Source organism: Ursus arctos, chromosome X, assembly GCF_023065955.2.
Source record: "Ursus arctos isolate Adak ecotype North America chromosome X, UrsArc2.0, whole genome shotgun sequence".
NCBI classification, from domain to species: Eukaryota; Metazoa; Chordata; class Mammalia; order Carnivora; family Ursidae; genus Ursus; species Ursus arctos.
The window spans coordinates 118,636,426-118,657,598 of NC_079873.1; the positions used below are offsets into that span (position 1 = coordinate 118,636,426).

Consider the following 21,173-nt stretch of genomic DNA (forward strand, 5'->3'; position numbering starts at 1 on the left):
ACTAGCAGAATGAGGGATCTCCAAAATGTGAGAGCTCCAAATTTGAGCACAGGGAGTGCATGAAAAAAACACAAGCCACAAGGCAAAGGAGCAGTGGTGGAGTTTGAGCTCAGCTCTGGTCCCATCAGGGCTCTGTGTGCTTAATATAGGCGGTAGCTCATGCTTGAGGTGGAGAACAGGCCCATTCATCTCTATAACTCTCTAAAGGTCAACCACCCAGGGTGCCTCTAACCATAGGCCAACCTTAAGCTTCTCAAACACCCCATGTCTACTTCTCTCTTTTGCCATTAGCAGCTGGATGTGTGAAGCTCACAGCTCCCTGCAAGGAACCCTGGGGCAGGTCACAGATGGGGCTGAGCTCACCCTTCCTATAGATACGTTTCTCCCTTGTGAAGGGCAAGGAGATAGATCAAAGGACACCTGGGCCCATTTGCTTGATAGGGAGACCCGGGGGAGCTGGAAAGGAAGAGGGAGGAGGGGACTGGAGCAGTCTAGAGCCGTGCCGTGATTTATTGGCTTGTTTTGCTCCTGTACTTCTGTTTACCCAGCTGGGCCTGCTGCTGCCCAGGGTACCGGCATGTACAGAGCCACTCTGGCCAGCCTTTGGGGTAGTGTCAGAGAGAGCTGTAGACTTGGCCAGCTCCTGGCAAAATTGAGGCAATTGAGTTCGTGTTTTCTGTTTGCAAGTTCCTAGCCCCACTAGGCTTTTTCTCACTTCCATGGGGTCACCCCTCCACACACACCCCAGTCTCAGCCACAAAGCCCCTCAACCCTTCTTTTCCTTGGTAGAAAGTGGTGTCACTAGGGCTTCTAAGGCACACTTACACGAACAGGTAAACATCTGCCAACAGCCTCAAGCCTAATTCTTCTAGCATTTTCAAATGCTGGGACCTCTTTAATTAATCCATTCAAGAGCAGATGGCCTCTGGAGAGGAAATGAAACAAATAACTTATGGAAGAGTAGCAGATCCAAGAACATGAACCAAGTCCTTAGTCTAGGCCAGGCTTCTTTCAGCTAATTGATGAACAAAGTTAAAACAAATTCCAGCATCTCAATAATGCTTGCTGCCTGGTTTAAACAGCAATAGAGAAGTCTTGACAGCCCCCAGAGTAGAATGATTTCAGAACTCTGTGCGTGTGCGCACACACGCACGCTCATGCATGTGTGTGTGCAAGAGAGGGGTGACCAGGATTTCAGGATCCAAAGGGCCCTTCCAGGCACATGTGGTCAGCAGTCTGCCAGTGCGTAGAGTCAGCTCTACTTTTCTCACAAACCAACCCAATATGAAACCAAACAGAAGGAACTGGTAGCAAGGGGCCTCTGGGCCTTGTGTAGGCACTAGGAGTGGTACTTCCGAGTAGGGGCTTCACGGTCAGACAAACCTGACTGGGAGTTTCAAATTCAAGCTCTGCTACTTATTAACTGGCCTAGGCAAGTCATTTAGCTTTTCTACATCTCAGTAGAAGACTCTGTTATACGGGAGTAACACTCACCTCACTGCATTGTTGTGAAGATTAAACACAATAGAGTGTGCCAACCACTGAGCAGCTGGTATGCATGCTAATAATACCTGGGGCTGTGGGGGTCCAAGATGAGGATTCTGGAGAGCAGAGGATGGGGCACTGGAGAGCTTCAGCATTTTGGGTATTCATGCCTAATGTTTCCACAGTTCAAAGTAAAGTTTGGAAGGTGAAAGCAACCCAAGTCTTGATCAACGGATGAATGTAAGGAAAAGGTGGTACGTCCATACAGTGGAGTATTATTCAGCCTTAAAAAAGGGAGGAAATTCTGACACCTGCTGCACTCGATAGGTGAAACTTGAAGACATTAGGCTAAATGAAATCAGCCTGTCACAGAAAAATACCACAGGATTCCACTTGTGTGGGGGGACCTAGAGTAGTCACATTCCTAGTGACAGAAAGTAGAATGGTGGTTGCCAAGGGCTTGAGGTAGGGGCAAAAGGAGAGTTGTTTAATATGTACAGTTTCAGTCTGGGAAGACGAAAAGAGTTCTGGAGAAAGATGGCGCACAACAGTGTGAAAGCGCTTAATGCCACTGAACTGGACACTTAAAAATGGTTAACTTGTCAATTTTATGGCCTTTCTGGTGGTGACGAGTGCCCCACAAGAATATGCCCCTCACAAAGGACCTCCTTCACCCATCCCTGGAAGAGGAGAAGAGGAAGCACAAGAAGAAGCGTCTGGTGCAGAGCCCCAACTCCCACTTCACGGATGTGAAGTGCCCAGGATACTACAGAATCACTACTGTCTTTAGCCACGCACAAACTGTAGTTTTGTGCGTTGGCTGCTCCACTGTCCTCTGCAGCCTACAGGAGGACAAGCAAGGCTTACAGAAGGATGTTCCTTCAGACAGAAGCAGCACTAAAAGCACCCAAAATGAAGTTGAGTGGAAAACTATCCCAATAAACACATTTTGGATTTTAAAAAAATGTCAGGGCGCCTGGGTGGCTCAGTTGGTTAAGCATCCGACTCTTGATTTCAGCTCACGTCACAATCTCGGAGTCCTGAGATCGAGCCCCGCATTGAGCCCCCCATTGGGCTCCATTCTCTGCAGGGAGTCTGCTTGTCCCTCTTCTCTCCCTTACTCTCAGCTCTCTGTCTTCCTCCTTCTCTCTCTCTATCTCCCTCTCTCTCAAATAAATAAATAAATAAAATCTTTTTTAAAAAATACCAATTTTATGTTCTGTGTGTGTTGCTGCAATTAAAAAGCAAAAGGTGGAGAATTATTGGGATTCAGGGCATACTATATGTGAGGAATGAGAGAAAAAAAGAAAATCTCTGGCAAAGGGCTGAACACCCCAGGGAAAGCCTTGCTGGGATTCTACTATATTCTACCCTACTATGAGAGGGCAACCGATTTCCATAAAGGGACAGAGAGAGACAGACAGACAGAAACAGAGAAGCAAGGAAGGAGGGGGGCCTCAGGCTGTCAGTGTCAAACAAAAGCTACAAAGGAACGGAGCTTTCTGAGCTCTGAAAATGCAGAAAGGTAAAAATGGAAGATTTACAAATATGATGGGCTCAGGTCCCCACCACTTCCCAGGCAGAGTGGCTGGGACCAGCTTCTCCTCTCTCCCCAGTCTCACTCCCTCTAGGTTCCACAGGGCCTGTGGAGGCTGCCTTCTCCTTTGGTTCAGCTGCCCGATTTCCCTGAAGAGGAGGTAGCAGAGGGGGGCTGCCAGCTGTCCCATCCCTAGGCGCCTACTTCCTCACGAGGCCACACTGCCCCTGCACACGTGGCCCCTGGCCGTGTGGACACACCTGAGTCCAGGAACGACCCACGCTGCAGGGAATCCAGCCCAGGCACGGAGGTAATTAGGCACGTCTTCTCTGCTCCTGAAGTAATGTTTGTCTTTCAAATTCTGCCAACCAAAATGGCTCGGGCTGTGATTTACCATCACAACGTTATGTCATACTTCCTTACTGCTTTTATGACCAAGAAAGACTCCAGGCACAGTAGCCATATTATGTCCTAGCAAATTCCTGCCTAAATTAAGTCACTATTTCTGGTCCCTGTCGCTGGTCAAAAATGACATCCAAGGATAATTGCTCTTTTAGGGGCACATTTTAAGGCAAATGCAAAAAATAATGAATGTACCTATTTTCTGACTGAAATTCACATCCGTCTTTTTACCCTCTCCTGGCAAACATGTTTTATGTTTATTTAAACGGTCCTTAATAAAAATGTACAGCTGCAAAGCATCTTACTACTCAATGCTTTCTGGTTAAGAAAATTGCCCATAATCACAGTTAACTTTCCTATTCGTAACAGAATATTATTTTCATCAGAGCGTGGCTGTGGCCCAATGTGCGAACGTTATAAACGCAGTGGGAGGCTTATCTGAGGTCGCAAGCACTTCATTCGTTCATTCCTTTGGTCAATCAACAAACTTGTTTTGTGGACTTATTAGGTGGGGTATTAGACCTTTTGGAGCAGAGGGAAAAGCATGTGCAGAGGCGTGAGAGAGTGTGGCAGGTCACTGATAGGACAAGAGGAGCCATTGTTAGCCACAGCTGATGTGTTGTGATTGGCCGTAAAGTGTTAATGTAATAATTTGTTACTAATAGGCGTGAACATACCAACATTGCTAAATGATTTACTGTAGTTATAAGTTGGAATGGATTCAAGGTTATCCTTCTAATAACAGCATCACTCGTGCCTGCTTGCATTTCAGTATGTTTTAATGAGAATTAGAGAAAAGGGCCCAATTAAGAGCTGGCATGCCAAGAATTGTGTAGTCCCCAAGTACACCCGTGGGAGTATGTCGCACACGTGAACATCATCTGTCAGTTGTATCGCAGTTGAGAATTGGAGCAGCCCACAAGATGTGTGTTATCTGGGAGAGTGGAGAGAGATGAACTTGGGGAGATGGGATGGGTAGGTGCAGCTTTTCAGAGCTGTAGTACACACATTTTCATTTAGATTGCCCCCAAATTTTACATAGCAAATTGTCATTGATATCACAGAGCTACTGCTCATCTGTGACTTTCCAGTATTTTCCCCGATACGGAGATAGGATCTTAAAGTACTGACTATCAACCCATTCTCACAAATTTAGCTTGTCTTGGAGAACCCATAATTATACTTCTTGCAATCAACTACTTCTAACACCGGCTGCATTGCATGTTGAGCTCCTTAGAAATGAGAATTGATCCAACAGGCAGTTTCCAGGGTAGGTTTCATGGAGTGATTGTATTGGGGACCTCATATGTCTTGGAAAACAGATGGAAATTGTCAGTAATGAGTCAAACTAGAAAAAGGAACTTACTAATAATGAACTTGATACACTCTCTTTCTTAAGCACATGGAGGGCTGTTGGGGTACAGAGAAAGGATGCCTATGTTTTCTTACCTTTCCAATATAAAATGGATTTCTGGACTTGACCAGAAAATATTAAGAATGATACCTCATGTGATGTGCCAATAGAATAACTGATTGGCTTGGTGTTCGGATTGGAAGGGTACTCAAAGTGTTTCCCTGCCCCTGAAAACCCCCTCCCACTGGTGCTTGATTTTCTAATATTAGAAATTGTGGTGGAATCATTCGTTCTAAAATTATGCTTTAGGGGTGCCTGGGTGGCTCAGGTGGTTAAGCGTCTGGCTTTGGCTCAGGTCATGATCCCAGAGCCCCAGGATTGAGCCCCACATCGGGTTCTCCACTCAGTGAGGAGTCTGCTTCTCCCTCTGACCCTCCCCATTCTCATGTTCTCTCTCTCTCTGACTCTCTCTCTCTCTCTCAAATAAATAAATACAATCTTTAAAAAAATTATGCTTTGTTCTTTGAACTACTTTTCTATTTTCTATTTCAATGCTTTGGGAAAGGAGGGTAGTTCTTTTAAAAATAAGAAGCACATTCAGGAATGAACTGGAAGGATTGTTGTTAAGAAAACCAGTTGTGTGTAGATGCGACCTCAGTAATTAATCAGTGCGCATCTAGCCGCCAAATATCTGATGGGAGGGAGGAGGCCCTCTCCTTCGGGAGGGGGAAAATGACTCCCTTCTGATTGAAAAAGCACCATCCCAGACCTTCTTGCCGCTGACATGCAGATGCACATCTGGCTGTAATCTCTCACTCCCTGCTAGCTTTTGCCAAGCTGTGCGGAACAGAAATCCAGTTTTTCCCCCATGTAAAGAGACAGAGAGAAATTGAATAGTTAGATAGTTAAAATTCTGAGCACTGGCTAGGAGAAGGAACATGCCCAAAGCAATAAAAAGACTCTCACTTAAAAGCCGTGGCTGCAGAAAGATTCGAGCCGTTTAAACAACTGGCAGAGTTGATTGGGGTGAAGGGAGTAGGAGTCTCCGAGCTCTGGACAAGACCTGATACTCTGCAGACAAACCAAGAAGTGTTTAAATTGTGTTAAGTCTACTTCAGATGATGAGCAGGATAGAATCAATGCTTGATAAAATTTGAGGGGTTTTATTTGCACAGAGGTGTCCATGTTTCTATAAACCTGGCTCTACATTTTATTCCATGTGGAGTTGTTTTAAATGCAGTTTTATTTATAAAGAATGAAAGCATCACTGAAGGGGAAAATGTTCTGTTCTCTCTGAACTGTCCAACCTAACGGGAGCCTATCTTTCAGTCAAAAGGGTGGCAACTTACTCAAATTGCGAGACTAGCACATGGGAGGAAGATAACTCCCTTTGAAGTTGTGTCCCACAGTTCATAAGTGACAGCAAATCCCACAGTGCCTCAAGCTTCTTTAAAAATGAAAGTGTTCCTGGGAAGGTTAACATTTAAAGTTACTACTACTGTAATACGATGGTTCTCTAAACGGAGTATTTATTGGAAGCATCTCACACCACATCTTTCACTTATTCCGAGAGCTTTCAAAATACAGGAAAGTTCAGAGAAGAATATAGCAAGCACTTGTGTTCTTCCCATGCAGAGTGGAAATACACCACCATATTTATTTTGTCTTCCATTTTTTAAAGATTTTTTTTTATTTATTTGAGAGAGAGAAACAAGACAGAGAAAATCTTCAGGCAGACTCCCCGCTGAGCAAGGAGCCCAATGGCGGGCTCGATCCCATCGACCCTGAGATCACACCCTGAGCCAAAACCAAGAGTTGGACGCTTAACCGACTGAGCCACCCGGATACCCCGACTTCCTTTTTTTTTTTTTTAAGATAAAAAGAGTAAAATACTTTAGGAAAAGTTGAAGTTCCCTTTATTTCCCACTTCCCGTCAACCCATTCTCAGCATTATTTCCTGAGATCGGTCCGTGCAGGTACATTTTGATCTAGGCTGTCTCACTGCTGAGCAGCAAACCTAATAGTACAACCATTGACACATTTAATTTACTCATTACCCAGTTGATGGATATTTAGGTTGTTCCCAGTTTTTACTAATAGTCTTACCAGTGGTCTATGTGTTCCCATGACACCCTACCACCGGCAACTTTTAAGTTTCAATTTTTGTCCATCTGGCAAGTATTTCCCTGAATACTAGTGATGTTGAACATCTTTTCATATATTTGTAGATCATTCCAGTTCCTTCTGTTCGTTGCCTGTTGGTATTCTTTGCCCATTTTTCTTTTGGGTTGGTTGCCTTTTCAAAATGTATTTATTATATATCTTTTGGATGCTGTTTCTTTTTCAATTTTGTGTGTGGCAAATGTCTTCTCCCGCTGTATGACTTGTCTCTCACTTTATAGTGTCATTTTTTTTCTATAGACATTTTAATATTTAATGCAGTCACGTTTATCCGTCTTTTCTATTAAAATTTGTGAGTTTGGATGCGTGTGTGATTAAGAAATTCTGGGGCTCCTGGGTGGCACAGCGGTTAAGCGTCTGCCTTCCGCTCAGAGCGTGATCCCAGCGTTATGGGATGGAGCCCCGCATCAGGCTCCTCCACTGGGAAGCCTGCTTCTTCCTCTCCCACTCCCCCTGCTTGTGTTCCCTCTCTCGCTGGCTGTCTCTATCTCTGTCGAATAAAAATAAAAAATAAAAAAAAAAAGAAATTCTTCCTTACTCCAAGATCATAAACGTATTCTACATTTGCATCAAAATGTTATAAAATTTTGCTTTTAACGTTTAGAGCTTTGGGGTACCTGGCTTCTTCCAACTGAGAAGAACGTATGACTCCTGATCTCAGGGTCATGAGCTCGAGCCGCACGTTGGTGTAGAGATTACTTAAATGAATAAACTTAAAAAAAATAACATTTAGATCTTTAATTCATTTTGAATTAATTCTTAGGTAGGATTTGAAGATGTTATCTAATTTTATCTTTTCTCACATGGATAATTTTAATAGTATTTATTGAATAGTCTATATCATATCTTCCATGATTTATATATTTTTTAAAATATTTTATTTATTTGAGAGAGAGAGAGCACACACAAGCAGGGGAGGGTACAGAGGGAGAAGGAGAAACAGACTCCCCACTGAGCAGGGAGCTTGATGATGGGCTTGATCCCAGGACCCTGAGATCATGACCTGAGCTGAAGGCAGACACTTACCCAACTGAGCCACCCAGGTGCCCCTCTTCCATGATTTATTTATTTATTTATTTTTAAAGATTGTATTTATTTGACAGAGAGGGAGAGCACAAGCAGGGGGAGTGGCAGGCAGAGGGAGAAGCAGGCGCCCTGCTGAGCAAGGAGCACGATGTGAGGCTCAATCCCAGGACCCTGGGATCATAACCTGAGCCGAACGCAGATGCTTAACTGACTGAGCCACCCAGGCGCCCCTCTTCCATGAGGTATAATCAATGAATGTCATATACCTACTTCCCACAGATTTATAGGAGTTATTTTTAGGCTCTTTTTTCTGTTCCACTGATCTATTTATCCATTTGCCAATACCACACTGTCTTAATTGCTATATTGTGATAATTCTTGATAATCTGCTTTCCATTGCTCTTCTTCAAAATTGTTTCGTCTATTCTTGGTGCCTTACTCTTCAGCATAAACTTTATGATCATCTTGTTAAGATCCATTAAAAATCCTGGTGCAATTTTGATTGAACCTGAATTAAATTTACAGAACAATTTGAAGACAATTGACATCTTGATGTTGAGTCTTCTCCTACATGATCACTGGATATCTCTGCATTTTGAGGTTACCTTTTTCAAAAGTTTTTATTTCAATGTAGTTATGGATTCACAGGAAGATGGAAATGTAGTACAGAGACATCCCTGTACTGTTCACCCGTTTTCTCACAGTGGTTACATTTTGGGGTTTTTTTACACAGCTTTATTGAGCAACAAGTGATATACTGAAAGCTGGACATATTTAATGTTTACACTTTGATGAGTCTGAAGATATGCATGTACTTGTGACTATCACCACAATCAGGTGATAAGCATATCTGTCACCTCTCAAAGTTTCCTTCTGCCCCTTTTTGTGTTTGTTGTTTTATGGTAAGAAACTTCACATGAGATCTACCCCTTAACAAATGTTTAGGTGTAAAATGCTGAATTGTTGACTATAGGCACAATGTTGTACTGCAGATTTCTAGAACTTATTTGTCTTGCCTAACTGAAACTTTATATCAGCAATTACATCTTATATAAATAGAGTACAGCGTCAAAACCAGGAATTTGGCAGTGACGCAATGTTTGTGTATAGTTCTAAGCCATTTTATCATGTGTAGATTTGTATAGCCACCATTGCAATCAAGTAACAGAACTAGTCTATCGCCGCAAAGATATCCCTCATGCTACCCCTTTATAGTTACACCCACCCCGTGTCTAACCCGCAGAAACCACTAATCTGTTCATCTCTACAATTTTGTCATTTTAAGGATGTTATAGACATGGAATTATACAGGGGCACCTGGGTAGCCCAGTCGGTGAAGCATCTGCCTTCGGCTCAGGTCATGACCCCAGGGTCCTAGGATAGAGCCCCACGTCAGGCTCCCCGCTGAGTGGGGAGCCTGCTTGTCCCTCTCCCTCTGCCAGACCCCCTGCTTGTGCTCTCTCTCTCTGTCAAATAAATAAAATCTTAAAAAAAATAAATGGAATCATACAGTATGTGACCTTTTAAGAGTGTCTTCTTTTTATTCATGATAATTCCCTGGATATTCATCCAAGTTGTTATGTATATCAATAGTTTTCTCCTTTTTATGGCTGAACATGAGTCCATGGTATGAACGTAGCACAGTTTTTTGAACCATTCACCTGTTGAATGACATTTTGGACATCTCCATTTTTGGTGTTTTCTGTTTGTTCTATCTTTTGTTTCTCTGTTTTTATCTTTCTAAATCTTCCTGTGGGATTCTTGAGCTTTTTATAGAATTTCGTTTTGATTTACCTACAGGTTTCCAAGAGTGTCTCTTTGCGTAGGTATATATATAACTCCTCACAGCTAACTGGTGTCATCATTATATGTAGGAGAGTAAAGTGTGAAAACTTTGCTTTCCTTTATGTCCCTTTACTTCCTCCCCAGTTTATAATATAATCGTCTTAAATATTTCCTCTACAGGTGCACCTGGGTGGCTCAGTTGGTTAAGAGTCTGACTTCAGCTCAGGTCATGATCTCAGGGTCCTGGGATTGAGCCCCACATCGGGCTGTGTGCTCAGTGGGGAGTGTGCTTCTCCCTCTCCCTCTGACCGTCCCTGTGCTCATTCTCTCTCTCTCTCTCTCATATAAATAAATCTTTAAAAAATATTTCCTCTACATACATTGATAAACATATTAGACAATGTTTTATTTGTTGATTCAACCAGCAAACATAATTTAGAAAACTCAAGAGAAGAAGGAAAGCCTATTGTATTTACCCTTATTTTTTGCTCTTTGTTCCTCCTTACTTCCTGATGTTCTAAGATCCCCGTTTTTTTAATCCTTTCTTTCTTCTTGGAGAACTTCCTTTAGCCATTCTTTAAGTGTTGATGTACTAGTGACAAATTATTTTAATTTTCCTTCATCTGAGAATGTCTTGATTTCCCCTTCATTGCTGAAGGATACTGTTGCTGGATGGAGAAGTCTGTGCTGACAGTTCTTTTTTTTTTTTTTTTGTGGATTTCTTTCTCTTTTTTTGTGGATTTCTTTATTTTTTTATTTTTTTAATTTAATTTAATTTAATTTAATTTTTTTGATGTAAAGTTCGATGATTCATTAGTTGTGTATAACACCCAGTGCACCATGCAATACGTGCCCTCCTTACTACCCATCACCGGTCTATCCCATTCCCCCACCCCCCTCCCCTCTGAGGCCCTCAGTTTGTTTCTCATAGTCCATAGTCTCTCATGCTTCATTCCCCCTTCTGATTACCCCCCCTTTCTTTATCCCTTTCTTCCCCTACCGATCTTCCTAGTTCTTATGTTCCATAGATGAGAGAACCATATGATAATTGTCTTTCTCTGCTTGACTTATTTCACTTAGCATTATCTCCTCCAGTGCTGTCCATGTTGCAGCAAATGTTGAGAAATCGTTCTTTTTGACGGTTCTTTTCTTTCAACACTTGAAAAATATGATGCCACTTCCCTGTGACCTCCACAGGTTCTGATGAGAAACCTACTGTCATTGGAATTGTTTTTCCCTGGTAAGTAAAGGTATAATTTCTCTCTGGGTCTTTCAAGATTTTTTCTTTGTTTTTAGTTTTTAGAAGTTCGGCTATGTATCTCAGCCTGGATTTCTTTGGGTTTATCCCTTTGGGATCCACTAAGCTTCTTGAATCTGTAAGTTTATGTCTTTTGCCAAATTTGAGAAATTTTCAGCCAGTATTCCTTTGACTACATTTCCAGCCCTGTTTTCTTTCTCCTCTCCTTCTGGGATTCTGGTGCCACAAATATATCTTTGGATATGATCCCATAGGGTCCTAAGGCTCTGTTCATATTTTTTGGTCTACTTTCCCTCTGTTGTTCATCCTGAGTAATTTCTATTTTTTTTATCTTCAAGTTTACTACTTCTTTTTTCTGTCTTTTCCATTCTGCTATTGAGCTCTTCCATAATTTTTTTATTTTGGTTATTTTGCTTTCTCAGGTCTGAAATTTCCATTTGATTCTTCTTCATATCTTCTTTTTCTTTGCTAAGAGTGTTTTACCCTTTGTCTTTATATTTGTAAATACTGCCTCAAATGTTTTTATGATGGCTGCTTTAAAATCTTTGTCAGGTAATTCTAATACCTGTGTCATATCAGTCTTGGCATCTGTTGATTTTTTTTTTAAAGATTGTATTTATTTATGTGACAGAGAGACAGCCAGCGAGAGAGGGAACACAGCAGGGGAGTGGGAGAGGAAGAAGCAGGCTCCCAGCGGAGGAGCCCGATGTGGGACTCGATCCCAGAACGCTGGGATCACGCCCTGAGCCAAAGGCAGACGCTTAATGACTGCGCTACCCAGGCGCCCCTGATTATTTTTTCTCATTCATGTTGAAATTTTCCTGGTTCTTGACAATGATTTTGATATTTCGATATTTTGGGTGTATATTATCGTGGGTATATATTGTTGAAATCTTTGGTTTTAGCAGAACTTCTCTGGCAATGCTCCAGTGGAGGAAGAAGTGGTATAGCCTCATTACTCCCAGCTGGAGGTGGAAGTATAGGCTCCCCATATAGTTGCCACTTTCACCATGTGAGGAGGGACCTCATTACAGTCCTGGCTTCCCACTCAACCCTCTCTGACAACACCCCACGTGAGTGGTTGACGTACATCTTTATAGTCTGGGGAGGGTGAAGTCCAGGCTCTCCACTCTGCCTTTGCTGGCATAAGTCAGAGTGGAATCACGTTTTTTTCCCCTGTGTGTATTTACCTGGAGTAGAGAACAGTTATCGTTAAAAGTTTTCTGTCCTTAAAAAAAAAAAAAAAAGCTTTCTGTCCTACTGTATTGCTCCTTTCCTGGTACTTTGGCTAGAGAGAGCAGGCTTTTGCTGGGGCTTTTTTTGGTCTGTCCTTGTTGGTGTTTTGGGGTTGCCAGTTTCTCCAGCACCCAGTCTGGGATAGCTGAGGCCAAAAGAAAACAGAAGGAACTTACTGACATGTCTTTTCAGTTCCCAAGGTCCTTAGCCAGTCTGTCTGAGTCTTCTCTCCACCTATCAGAGTCTTCTGATGTTTGTTCTCTACATACCACGAAGTTTTTACCTATGCTTAGTGGGACAAATAAGGAAAAGTACTTCTACATCATCTTGTCTTGCAAACGGAAGTACAAGGTCATCTTTTATGACTTCCAAAATTTTTCATAAAGGTCTTACACAAATTTTGTGTATATGTATTTCTAGATCCTTGCTAAGAATCTATATTTTGATTAGTATCATTCCTTTTTAAAAAATTACATATCCTGATTGGTTGTTTCTGGTATATTGAATTGATGCTGATTTATCCTATTACTATATACAGCACCCTTGTTGAATTCTCTCAGTTTTAATGGCTTTTGTACATCCTATTGTATTTTATATGTCAGCAACTATATCATCTGCAAGTATGATCGTTTTCTCTTTCTTTCCAATCCTTATATATCTTATTTCTTTTTCCTATACTATTATGTTTTCTGGGTCTTCAATTACAATGTCAAATGCAAGCAGTAATGACAGGCATCCTCGTCTTCTTTGCTCTGAGTTTTCAAGTAAATACTTGTATTCTTTTATCATTAAGAATGATTATTTTTTTAAAGATTTATTTATTTTTGAGAGAGATGGCGGTGGGGGGACACAGGGGGGAGAGGCAAAAGGAGAGACAGAGAGAGAGAATCCTGAGTAGACTCCCTGCTGAGCGTGGAGCCCAACACAGGGCTGGATCTCACGGCCCTGAGATCATGGCCTAAGCTGAAATCAAGAGTTGGATGCTCAACAGACTGAGCCACCCAGATGCCCCATTAAGTATGATTACTGTAGATCTTTGGCTACTATGTAAAGAAAGGACCATAGAAGGGCAACAGGGGGAACTGAAAGACCAGTTAGGATGCTAATGCAGTAGCCTGGGTGAGAGGCTGGAGTGGCCTGGATTAAGACGGTAACGAATGAATGTAGCAAATATACAGAGAAAGGGACAGATTTGAACTATATTTTGGAGACAGACTTGAAAACATTTGATCGGGGCTGAGGGCAAAGAAAAGAGGAGAAATCAGATTGATGCCTTATTTGGGGCCCAAATAATGGCATGGATGGTGATGCCATTTTCTGAAGTATAGAACACCGAGGTAGGAATATATTTTGGGGACAAAATTAAGGGTTTTCTTTGGGTTACATTAAATTTGAGATTCAATGCCAGACATACGAGTGGATATTCTAAAAGGACCTTGGATAAGAGTCTAGAGCTTAAGAGGAGATGTCAAAATGGTAGATATAAACAGCATATAGACAGTGTTTAAAGCCATGGCATTGTATGAGATAATCTAGGGTGTAGTGAAGCTAGAAAACAGGACTAAGGACCAACATTTAGAGGTTAAGCGGAGAAGGGGAAGGCAGCAAAAGAGACAGAAGAAACAGCCAGCAAGGTAGGAGTAAAACTAGGAATTTATCCGAATAAGATAATTGGACAAGCATGTAGAGATATACATGTACAAATATACTCTTCACATTATTTTTTATAATAGCGGAAATTGGAAATAAATGTCTGTAGGGAGATGATTAAATAAATTATGGTGCATATATACTCTAGAATACACAGGCAGACATTAAAAGGATACCATAAATCAATACTTATTGACCTATAGGGAGGTCCATGACACGTTATTCCACACTAGAGCAGGTTACAAAATAGCACAGATAGTACGTGCCCATTAATGTAAAATTGTATGTGTGAATGTGTTTGTGTGTGTGTGCGTAAATAGGGCCACGTGGGTAGTTTTATTTTTCTACTTTATTGACCATCCCGTGTGTCTATAACAGTGTTTTTGGCACATAGCAGGCACTGATAAATGTTTTTTTGAAAGAATGAACAAATGAATATTGAAAAATGCTCCCCAAAATGTTCAGAGTGGTTATCTTTAGGTCTTGTGATTAAGGGTATTTTATTTTCCTTTCTTTTACATTTTGTTAGGATTCTTTTACAATGAGCATACATTCTTTTTATCAGGAAGAAAATTCTTATAATTTTTGAAACCACCTCCACCCTCGCCGGTTACCTATGACCTTGAAGTACCCCTGTTTGGCTGAATTCAGAGCAAAGCAGTTGCTTTGCCATTGTAAATCCATATTTGGGCAGGAAGATCAGAATGATAGCAGAGAGATATGTTGGCTCTTGGAGAGCTGGAGGCAGGAAAAGTGAACTAGGAGGTGAAGACTGACAGGAGCCTCAGGGAAGAAAGACTTGCGCCTTGCAGGAAAGAAAGGAGCAAAGCTGGGTATTGCAGAGCAGAGCAGCATAGCACTCGAAGCTGGGAACCCCTTGCAAAACCTGGCCTGGGGGGAAAGGAGCACGTGGAACCAGAGAGCACAGTGAGTTTTGCAATCTAAATTCTTGACTCACAATTGTGGATAGATATAGGAGTTAATAAAAAAGCCACACTGTGGTTCCAAGATTGTGCTACTTGGTATAGAAATGCCTCATTCCCTTTGGTAGTGGCAGTGGAAAATGACGAAAGCCTTATGTTTGAAGAAGTCCTCGGTTCTTTATTTTTTTCTGAGGCTGCAGGAGAAGCAAGTTGGATTATGTTCCTTGAGTAACTGATTGGACCTACTTTGGAATTCCATGTGTGTCCTTGCCCAACCATGCTCTGTCCTCCCCTCCATTTCCCCACGTTAGCCTCTTGCTCCCCATCACCAGAATATACCTAGATTTCTCCAGCATGGAAGTTTAATCTCCTGCTAGCATTTCTCCTGTACTGTATTATGCTAAATGAGTGCTCATTTCCTTCCTGGCCTTGAGTTACAAAACGCTCTCTTCTGTTGCCCAAGTCTTGGAAAGTGCAGGCTCCAGGAAAAGGGTGGTGGTAGAGATAGGGTTGCCAGATAAAATACAGCATGCCCAGTTAAGTCTGAATTTCAGATAACCAATGAATTTCCAGGATAAGTATATCCCAGATAGTGCACGGGACAGACTTATGCCAAAAAATTACTCATCCTTTATCTGTAATTCAATTTTTTTTTTTTTTGCAAAATCTGGCAACCCTAGGTACAGAAAAAACTCATCTTGTGATATAAGCATTTCCTCAGTGCTTTTCATCCAAAATTTACCAGATGTTTCTTAGATGGACTTTCAATTTACAAGAGGGGAAATAACTAACTTATTAAGTCAAAATTAGACTGCAAATTAATACTGGAGCTGAAATTTTAAGTTTTCAATTTCTCCAACATATGATTTAATTCAGTGATCTCTACATCAGTAATTTATTGGCTAGAAGGAAGCAGGAATAGAGTTATCAGAAAGGCACACATTCCCATGAAAAGCAAAATTTGAAAAAGATTAAAGGCAATGGCTCTTAAGATTTTAATTTCCTTTGGACCGTGGACATGACTATGTTTAGTCTCTAAGGTAGTGTTTCTCAAAGCGTGGTCCCTGGACCATTTCCATCAGAATCACCTGGGAAGCAGTCTGTAAATACAGGCAGCAAGTAAAGCTAATTGATCCCTTCAAGGGTTGAGCCTATGGTCTTTCTCTCACTGGCACCACAATCACTTCCTCCTTCGTCTTCAGAGCTTTTATTTCATTCCACTAATAGCTTTTATCTGGAGGATCTCAATGACAGAGGGTTTGTGAGTTACTTTTAAGGTTTTGTTTTTTCCATTGGACACTGCCAAAGCAAAATTGTGAAAAGGCAAAATTCTTAAAAGGCAAAATTTATGATGGATTTGACACCTCCCCTGACACACCTTTGGATTAAGGAATCAAAATAACTGTAAATTGTATGAGAGGAGATGATTGTCCTAGCCTATATTAAATCACCACATTTAACTTGATCTTGGAAGCTGAAGAGATCTCTATCACCTTCATCTTGCCTTGGTACCTAGCCATTCCATAAAATCGACTCCCTACTTCTCCTGGGCCTCACTCCAAGAGAACTAATCATATCTTAATAATTTGGTACAGAATCACAGTGTCATTGCTCCAGGTCAGTATTGCACTCTATCAGATTGGAGAGCAGAAATTATTATCACAAATTAAAAAGAATGAGGTCAAGAGGTACAACTTGACTCTCAAAGCATCCCTAGGACATATGTATAACAGAATGACTTTTTAAATTGAGGAATTACAATTATTCTCTGGTAGAGCAAAGCAAAGCAAAGCAAATGTGTTCCGTCAGTCTGTCATTTCACATTTATAGCAAACAGTCTCACATTTGGTCAATTCCTTAATCACATGCTAATAAAAATAACAGGAATAGTTTGGTAACTCACCCCACGCTACTAAAATGCAAGTAACCCAAGATGGCTTGGCTGTTGTTCTCATCTCATTTTATCACCAGGGACTCTATTCTTCTTAGTTAGCCTTATGTGCTGCCAGTTGATACTTGCCTAAATATTTCCTTCATACTCAGAACATTATAGTTCCTTTTTCAGGCTTCAAATATTTCCACCTAATTCTAGAAATACGTGAGGTACGCCTGAAACGCTGACAGCTGTATCTCAGACCCAAAATAGTCAGGCCTGCTCTAGAAGACACATTGAGCAAACAGAACCAGGAGTTTGAAGGTGACAGCTGACCAGGCATCAGTAGGAAACTGCCAGGTGCTCAGTTGATCCAGCTAGGGATGGGAACAGACAGATTCTATTTCTAGAAATAGTACAGAGGATGCCAACAAGTCATGGGATATACATGATAGTACAAATCTTCCTTCCATTTTGTGGGTAGCTTGGGACGATGTCTCAGTAACCTTAAACTTGCTGTGAAAATTAACATGTCTGATGAATAACCTTTGACATTGGCTTGTTTAACTCCTATTATTTTCAAGTGACTTTGCTAGGCACTTTGAAGGAATATTAAAAAGTTTAGGACACAGACTCTACTCACATGGAGTTTTTACACCAGTTGGGGAATCAAGACAAATATGGGAAAGTCCTATCTTATGAGGGGTTAGGTTCCTGGTGAGCAAAAACATAATAATTTATAGACAAAATATCCCTCAAAAGTTCCTTTGAAAGGTGCTCCACTGAAGACAGAAGTACCACTTTTCAGTAAGTCCAACACAGGTTTGTTTTTATTGTTTCTTCCAGCATTATACCAGACCACTCTTTAGTTGAGAACCAAGCCAATTGGCTTGCATTTAGGAGCTGTGTTGAATTTGTAGACCGCATACATGTAAGCATGAGAGTCACTAGGGAGAGGCTCATAGGAACCAACACCATGTGAGGGAACAGCAGGTTCACATCTCCCAGTTTAAGTTAACTCCAGGGCAAAGCAAAATGGAATGATGGATAGAATTACCCATATGATTTCAACTGCGTTCTCCCTCTCTCCAGCTCTCCCTCTTTCCTTCTCCCCACCATCTCTTTCAAAGTTTCTAAATATAAATGGAGTCATATAAGAATGGTTTGCTTATATTGTACCTCTCTATACCCATGTACTCAGATAGGAGAGGCCATGAGATGGTAAGCTTCACCACTTACTGATTGTGTGACCTTGGCCAAATGAACCCCACCAAGTATCCAGTCCCTCATCCATAAAATGAAGACAATAATTGCATCTTCCTGGCAGGATCATTCTGCTGATCAAATGCAATGCTTACAAAAACATTCCACCTAGTACCTAGTAACATAAAAGCCTTAATAATGCTTAGTGTGTGTGTGTGTGTGTGTGTGTGTGTGTGTGTGTGTGTATGTATGTGTGTAATTGCTTTTATTTTTTTCAGCTCTATTGAGGTGTAACTGACAAGTAAAATCATAAGATATTTACTTATTTATTTTAGAAAGAGGAAGAACAGGGGTGGGGTGAGGGACAGGGGGGGAGAGAGGGAACAAATCTCAAGCAGACTCGATGCTGAGTGCGGAGCCCGATGCGGGGCTCCATCTCATGACCCTGAGATCACAACTTGAGCCGAGACCAAGAGTCAGACACTTAACCGACTGAGCCACCCAAGGGCCCCAAATTGTAAGATATTTGAAGTATACATCACAGTGATTTGATATACATATACAGTGTGAAAGAATTCCCATCATCTAGTTAATCAACACATCTATCACCTCAGATATTCATTTTTTTTGGTAGAACATTTAAGTTCTACTATCTTAGCCAATTTCAGTTATATAGCACAGTGTTATCAACCATAGTCACCATGTTTTACATTACCTCCTCAGCCCTTATTCATCTTATAGTTGAAACTTGATAACCTTTTGCCAACCTCTCCCTATTTTTCCCACTGCCCCCACCTCCTGGCAACCACTTTTCTACTCTTTGTTTCTAGGAGTTTGACTTTCTTTTTAAGATTCCACATATAAGTGATACCGTGCAGTATTTGTCTTTATTTGGTTTATTTCACTTAATGTAATACCCTCAAGGTCCATCCATGTTGTCACAAATGGCAGGATTTTTCTCCTTTCTCATGGATGAATAATATTCCATTGTGTGTATCACATTGTGTGTGTGTGTGTGTGTGTGTGTGTGTGTATATATATTATATATATAAAATTTCTTTGTATATATATGTATATACATTTACATATATACATATACATTATGTGTATGTATATACATTGTGTATATATACATATATGCAATATGTGTGTACGAAGAAATATATATATACACGATATATGTATATAAAGAAAATGTGATTATATAATTTTTTTTTCTTTATTTGTTCATCCACAAGTGGATGCTCAGGCTGTTTTCATGTCTTGGCTATTGTGTATAGTGCTGCAGTGAACATGGGAGTACAGATATCTCTTTGATACCCTGTTTCTGTTTTCTTTAACTATATGCCCAGAAGTGGGATTGCTGGGTCATATGGTGGTTCTGTTTATAATTTTTTGAGGAAGCTGAATACTATTTTCCAGAGTGGCTGTATCAATTTACATTCCTTTTTTTTTTTAAGATTTTATTTATTTATTTGACAGAGAGAGAGACAGCCAGTGAGAGAGGGAACACAAGCAGGGGGAGTGGGAGAGGAAGAAGCAGGCTCCCAGCGGAGAAGCCTGATGCGGGGCTGGATCCCAGAACGACGGATCACGCACTGAGCTGGAAGGCAGATGCTTAACAACTGAGCCACCCAGGCGCTGCTCAATTTACATTCCTATCAACAGTGCACAAGGGTTCCCTTTGCTTTATACCCTTGCCAACGCTTGTTATCTCTTATCTTTTTGATAATAGCTATTCTAACAGATGTGAGGTGATATCTGATTATGGTTTCGATTTGCATTTCCCTGATGATTAGTGATGTTGAGCACCTTTTCATGTACCTATTGGGCCATTTGTATGTCTTCTTTGGGAAAATGTCTATTCAGTTGCTCTGCCTGTTTTTTAAATCAGATTGGGGTTTTTTTTTTGCTGTAGAGTTGTATGAGTTCTTTTTATATATTGGTTACTAACCCTTATCAGATATGATTTACAAACTTTTTCTCTCATTCAGTAGGTTGCACTTTCATTTTGTTGAGGGTTTCCTTTGCTATGCAAAAGCTTTTTGGTTTGATGTAGTCCCACTTATTTATTTTTGCTCTTGTTGCCTTTGCTTTTTGTGTCAAATCCAAAAAATCATTACCAAGGCCGTTGTCAAGGAACTTTTTCTGTTTTCTTCTAGGAGTTTTAGGGTTTTAGGTCTTATGTTCAAGTCTTTAATTTATTTTAGGTTGATTCTTGTGTATGGTGTAAGGGTCCAGTTTCATTCTTTTGCATGTGGCTGTCCAGTTTTCCCAACACCATTTATTGAAGAGAATATCCTTTCCCCACTGTGTATTTTGGCTCCTTTGTCATAAATTAATTGACCATATATGTATGAGTTTATTATTGGGCTCTCTATTCTGTTCCACTGATCTGTATGTCTGTTTTAATGCCAATACCATACTGGGTTTTTTTCTGTAATTTTATGGTTTTATTAACACAAATGCAGTGTGTGCATAAGCTGTCTGTCTGTTCATTTTCTTCACTGCACAGTCTGGCATTGGGTTTGGTGACTCTGATGGCCAGCTGGGCTGCTCTTTCCACAATGGCTTTGTGATTCTTAGAGGAGACACTGTGAGATAAGTAAGATTTGTTGCACATTAGCAGCACTTCAAACTCCTTGACGTTGTGGACTAGGAACTTCCGGAAGCCACTAGGCAGCATATGTTTTGTTTTCTTGTTGCTCTGGTAACCAAATGTTGGGTGTCAAGATCTGGCCCTTGAATCTTCTGCTCACCCTATTGTCAGTGCCTCTGAGTTTCCACCAGTTGTGCTTTATTTTGACATAATCGATCTGACTGGTGCCGGATGAATTTCTTGGTCTTCTTTTTAATGATCTTGGGCTTCACCAGAGGTCTGAGGGCAGCCATGATGCCATGTAGGAGATGGCTGCCATCTCTGCAGGTGGCACCGAGGAAGAGCCCATACTGTCTTGATAACTATAGCTATGTCACATGATTTGGAATCAGGAAGTATGATGACTCCAACTTTATTCTTTTTTTCTGAAACTTGCTTTGGCTGTTCAAGGTCTTTTGTGGCTCCATACGAATTTTAAGATTATTTTATTTTATTTCTGTGAAAAATGCCAGTAGAATTGTGATAGGGATTGCATTGAATCTGTAGATTGCTTTGTGTAGTATGGACATTTTAACAGTATTAATTTTTCTTATCTGTGAGCACAGAATATCTTTTTATTTATTTGTGTCTTCTTCAATTTCTTTCATCAGTATCATAGTTT

At 40.9% G+C, this 21,173-nt stretch overlaps 2 pseudogenes; one reads left to right on the forward strand and one right to left on the reverse strand.

Annotated features, from left to right (window-relative positions):
* The first annotated feature begins 2,132 nt into the window (after positions 1 to 2,132).
* LOC113271030 (40S ribosomal protein S27-like) lies at positions 2,133 to 2,386 on the forward strand (annotated as a pseudogene).
* A 13,658-nt stretch (positions 2,387 to 16,044) lies between these two features.
* On the reverse strand, positions 16,045 to 20,805 carry LOC113271009 (60S ribosomal protein L32-like; annotated as a pseudogene).
* Between the last annotated feature and the right edge of the window lie 368 nt (positions 20,806 to 21,173).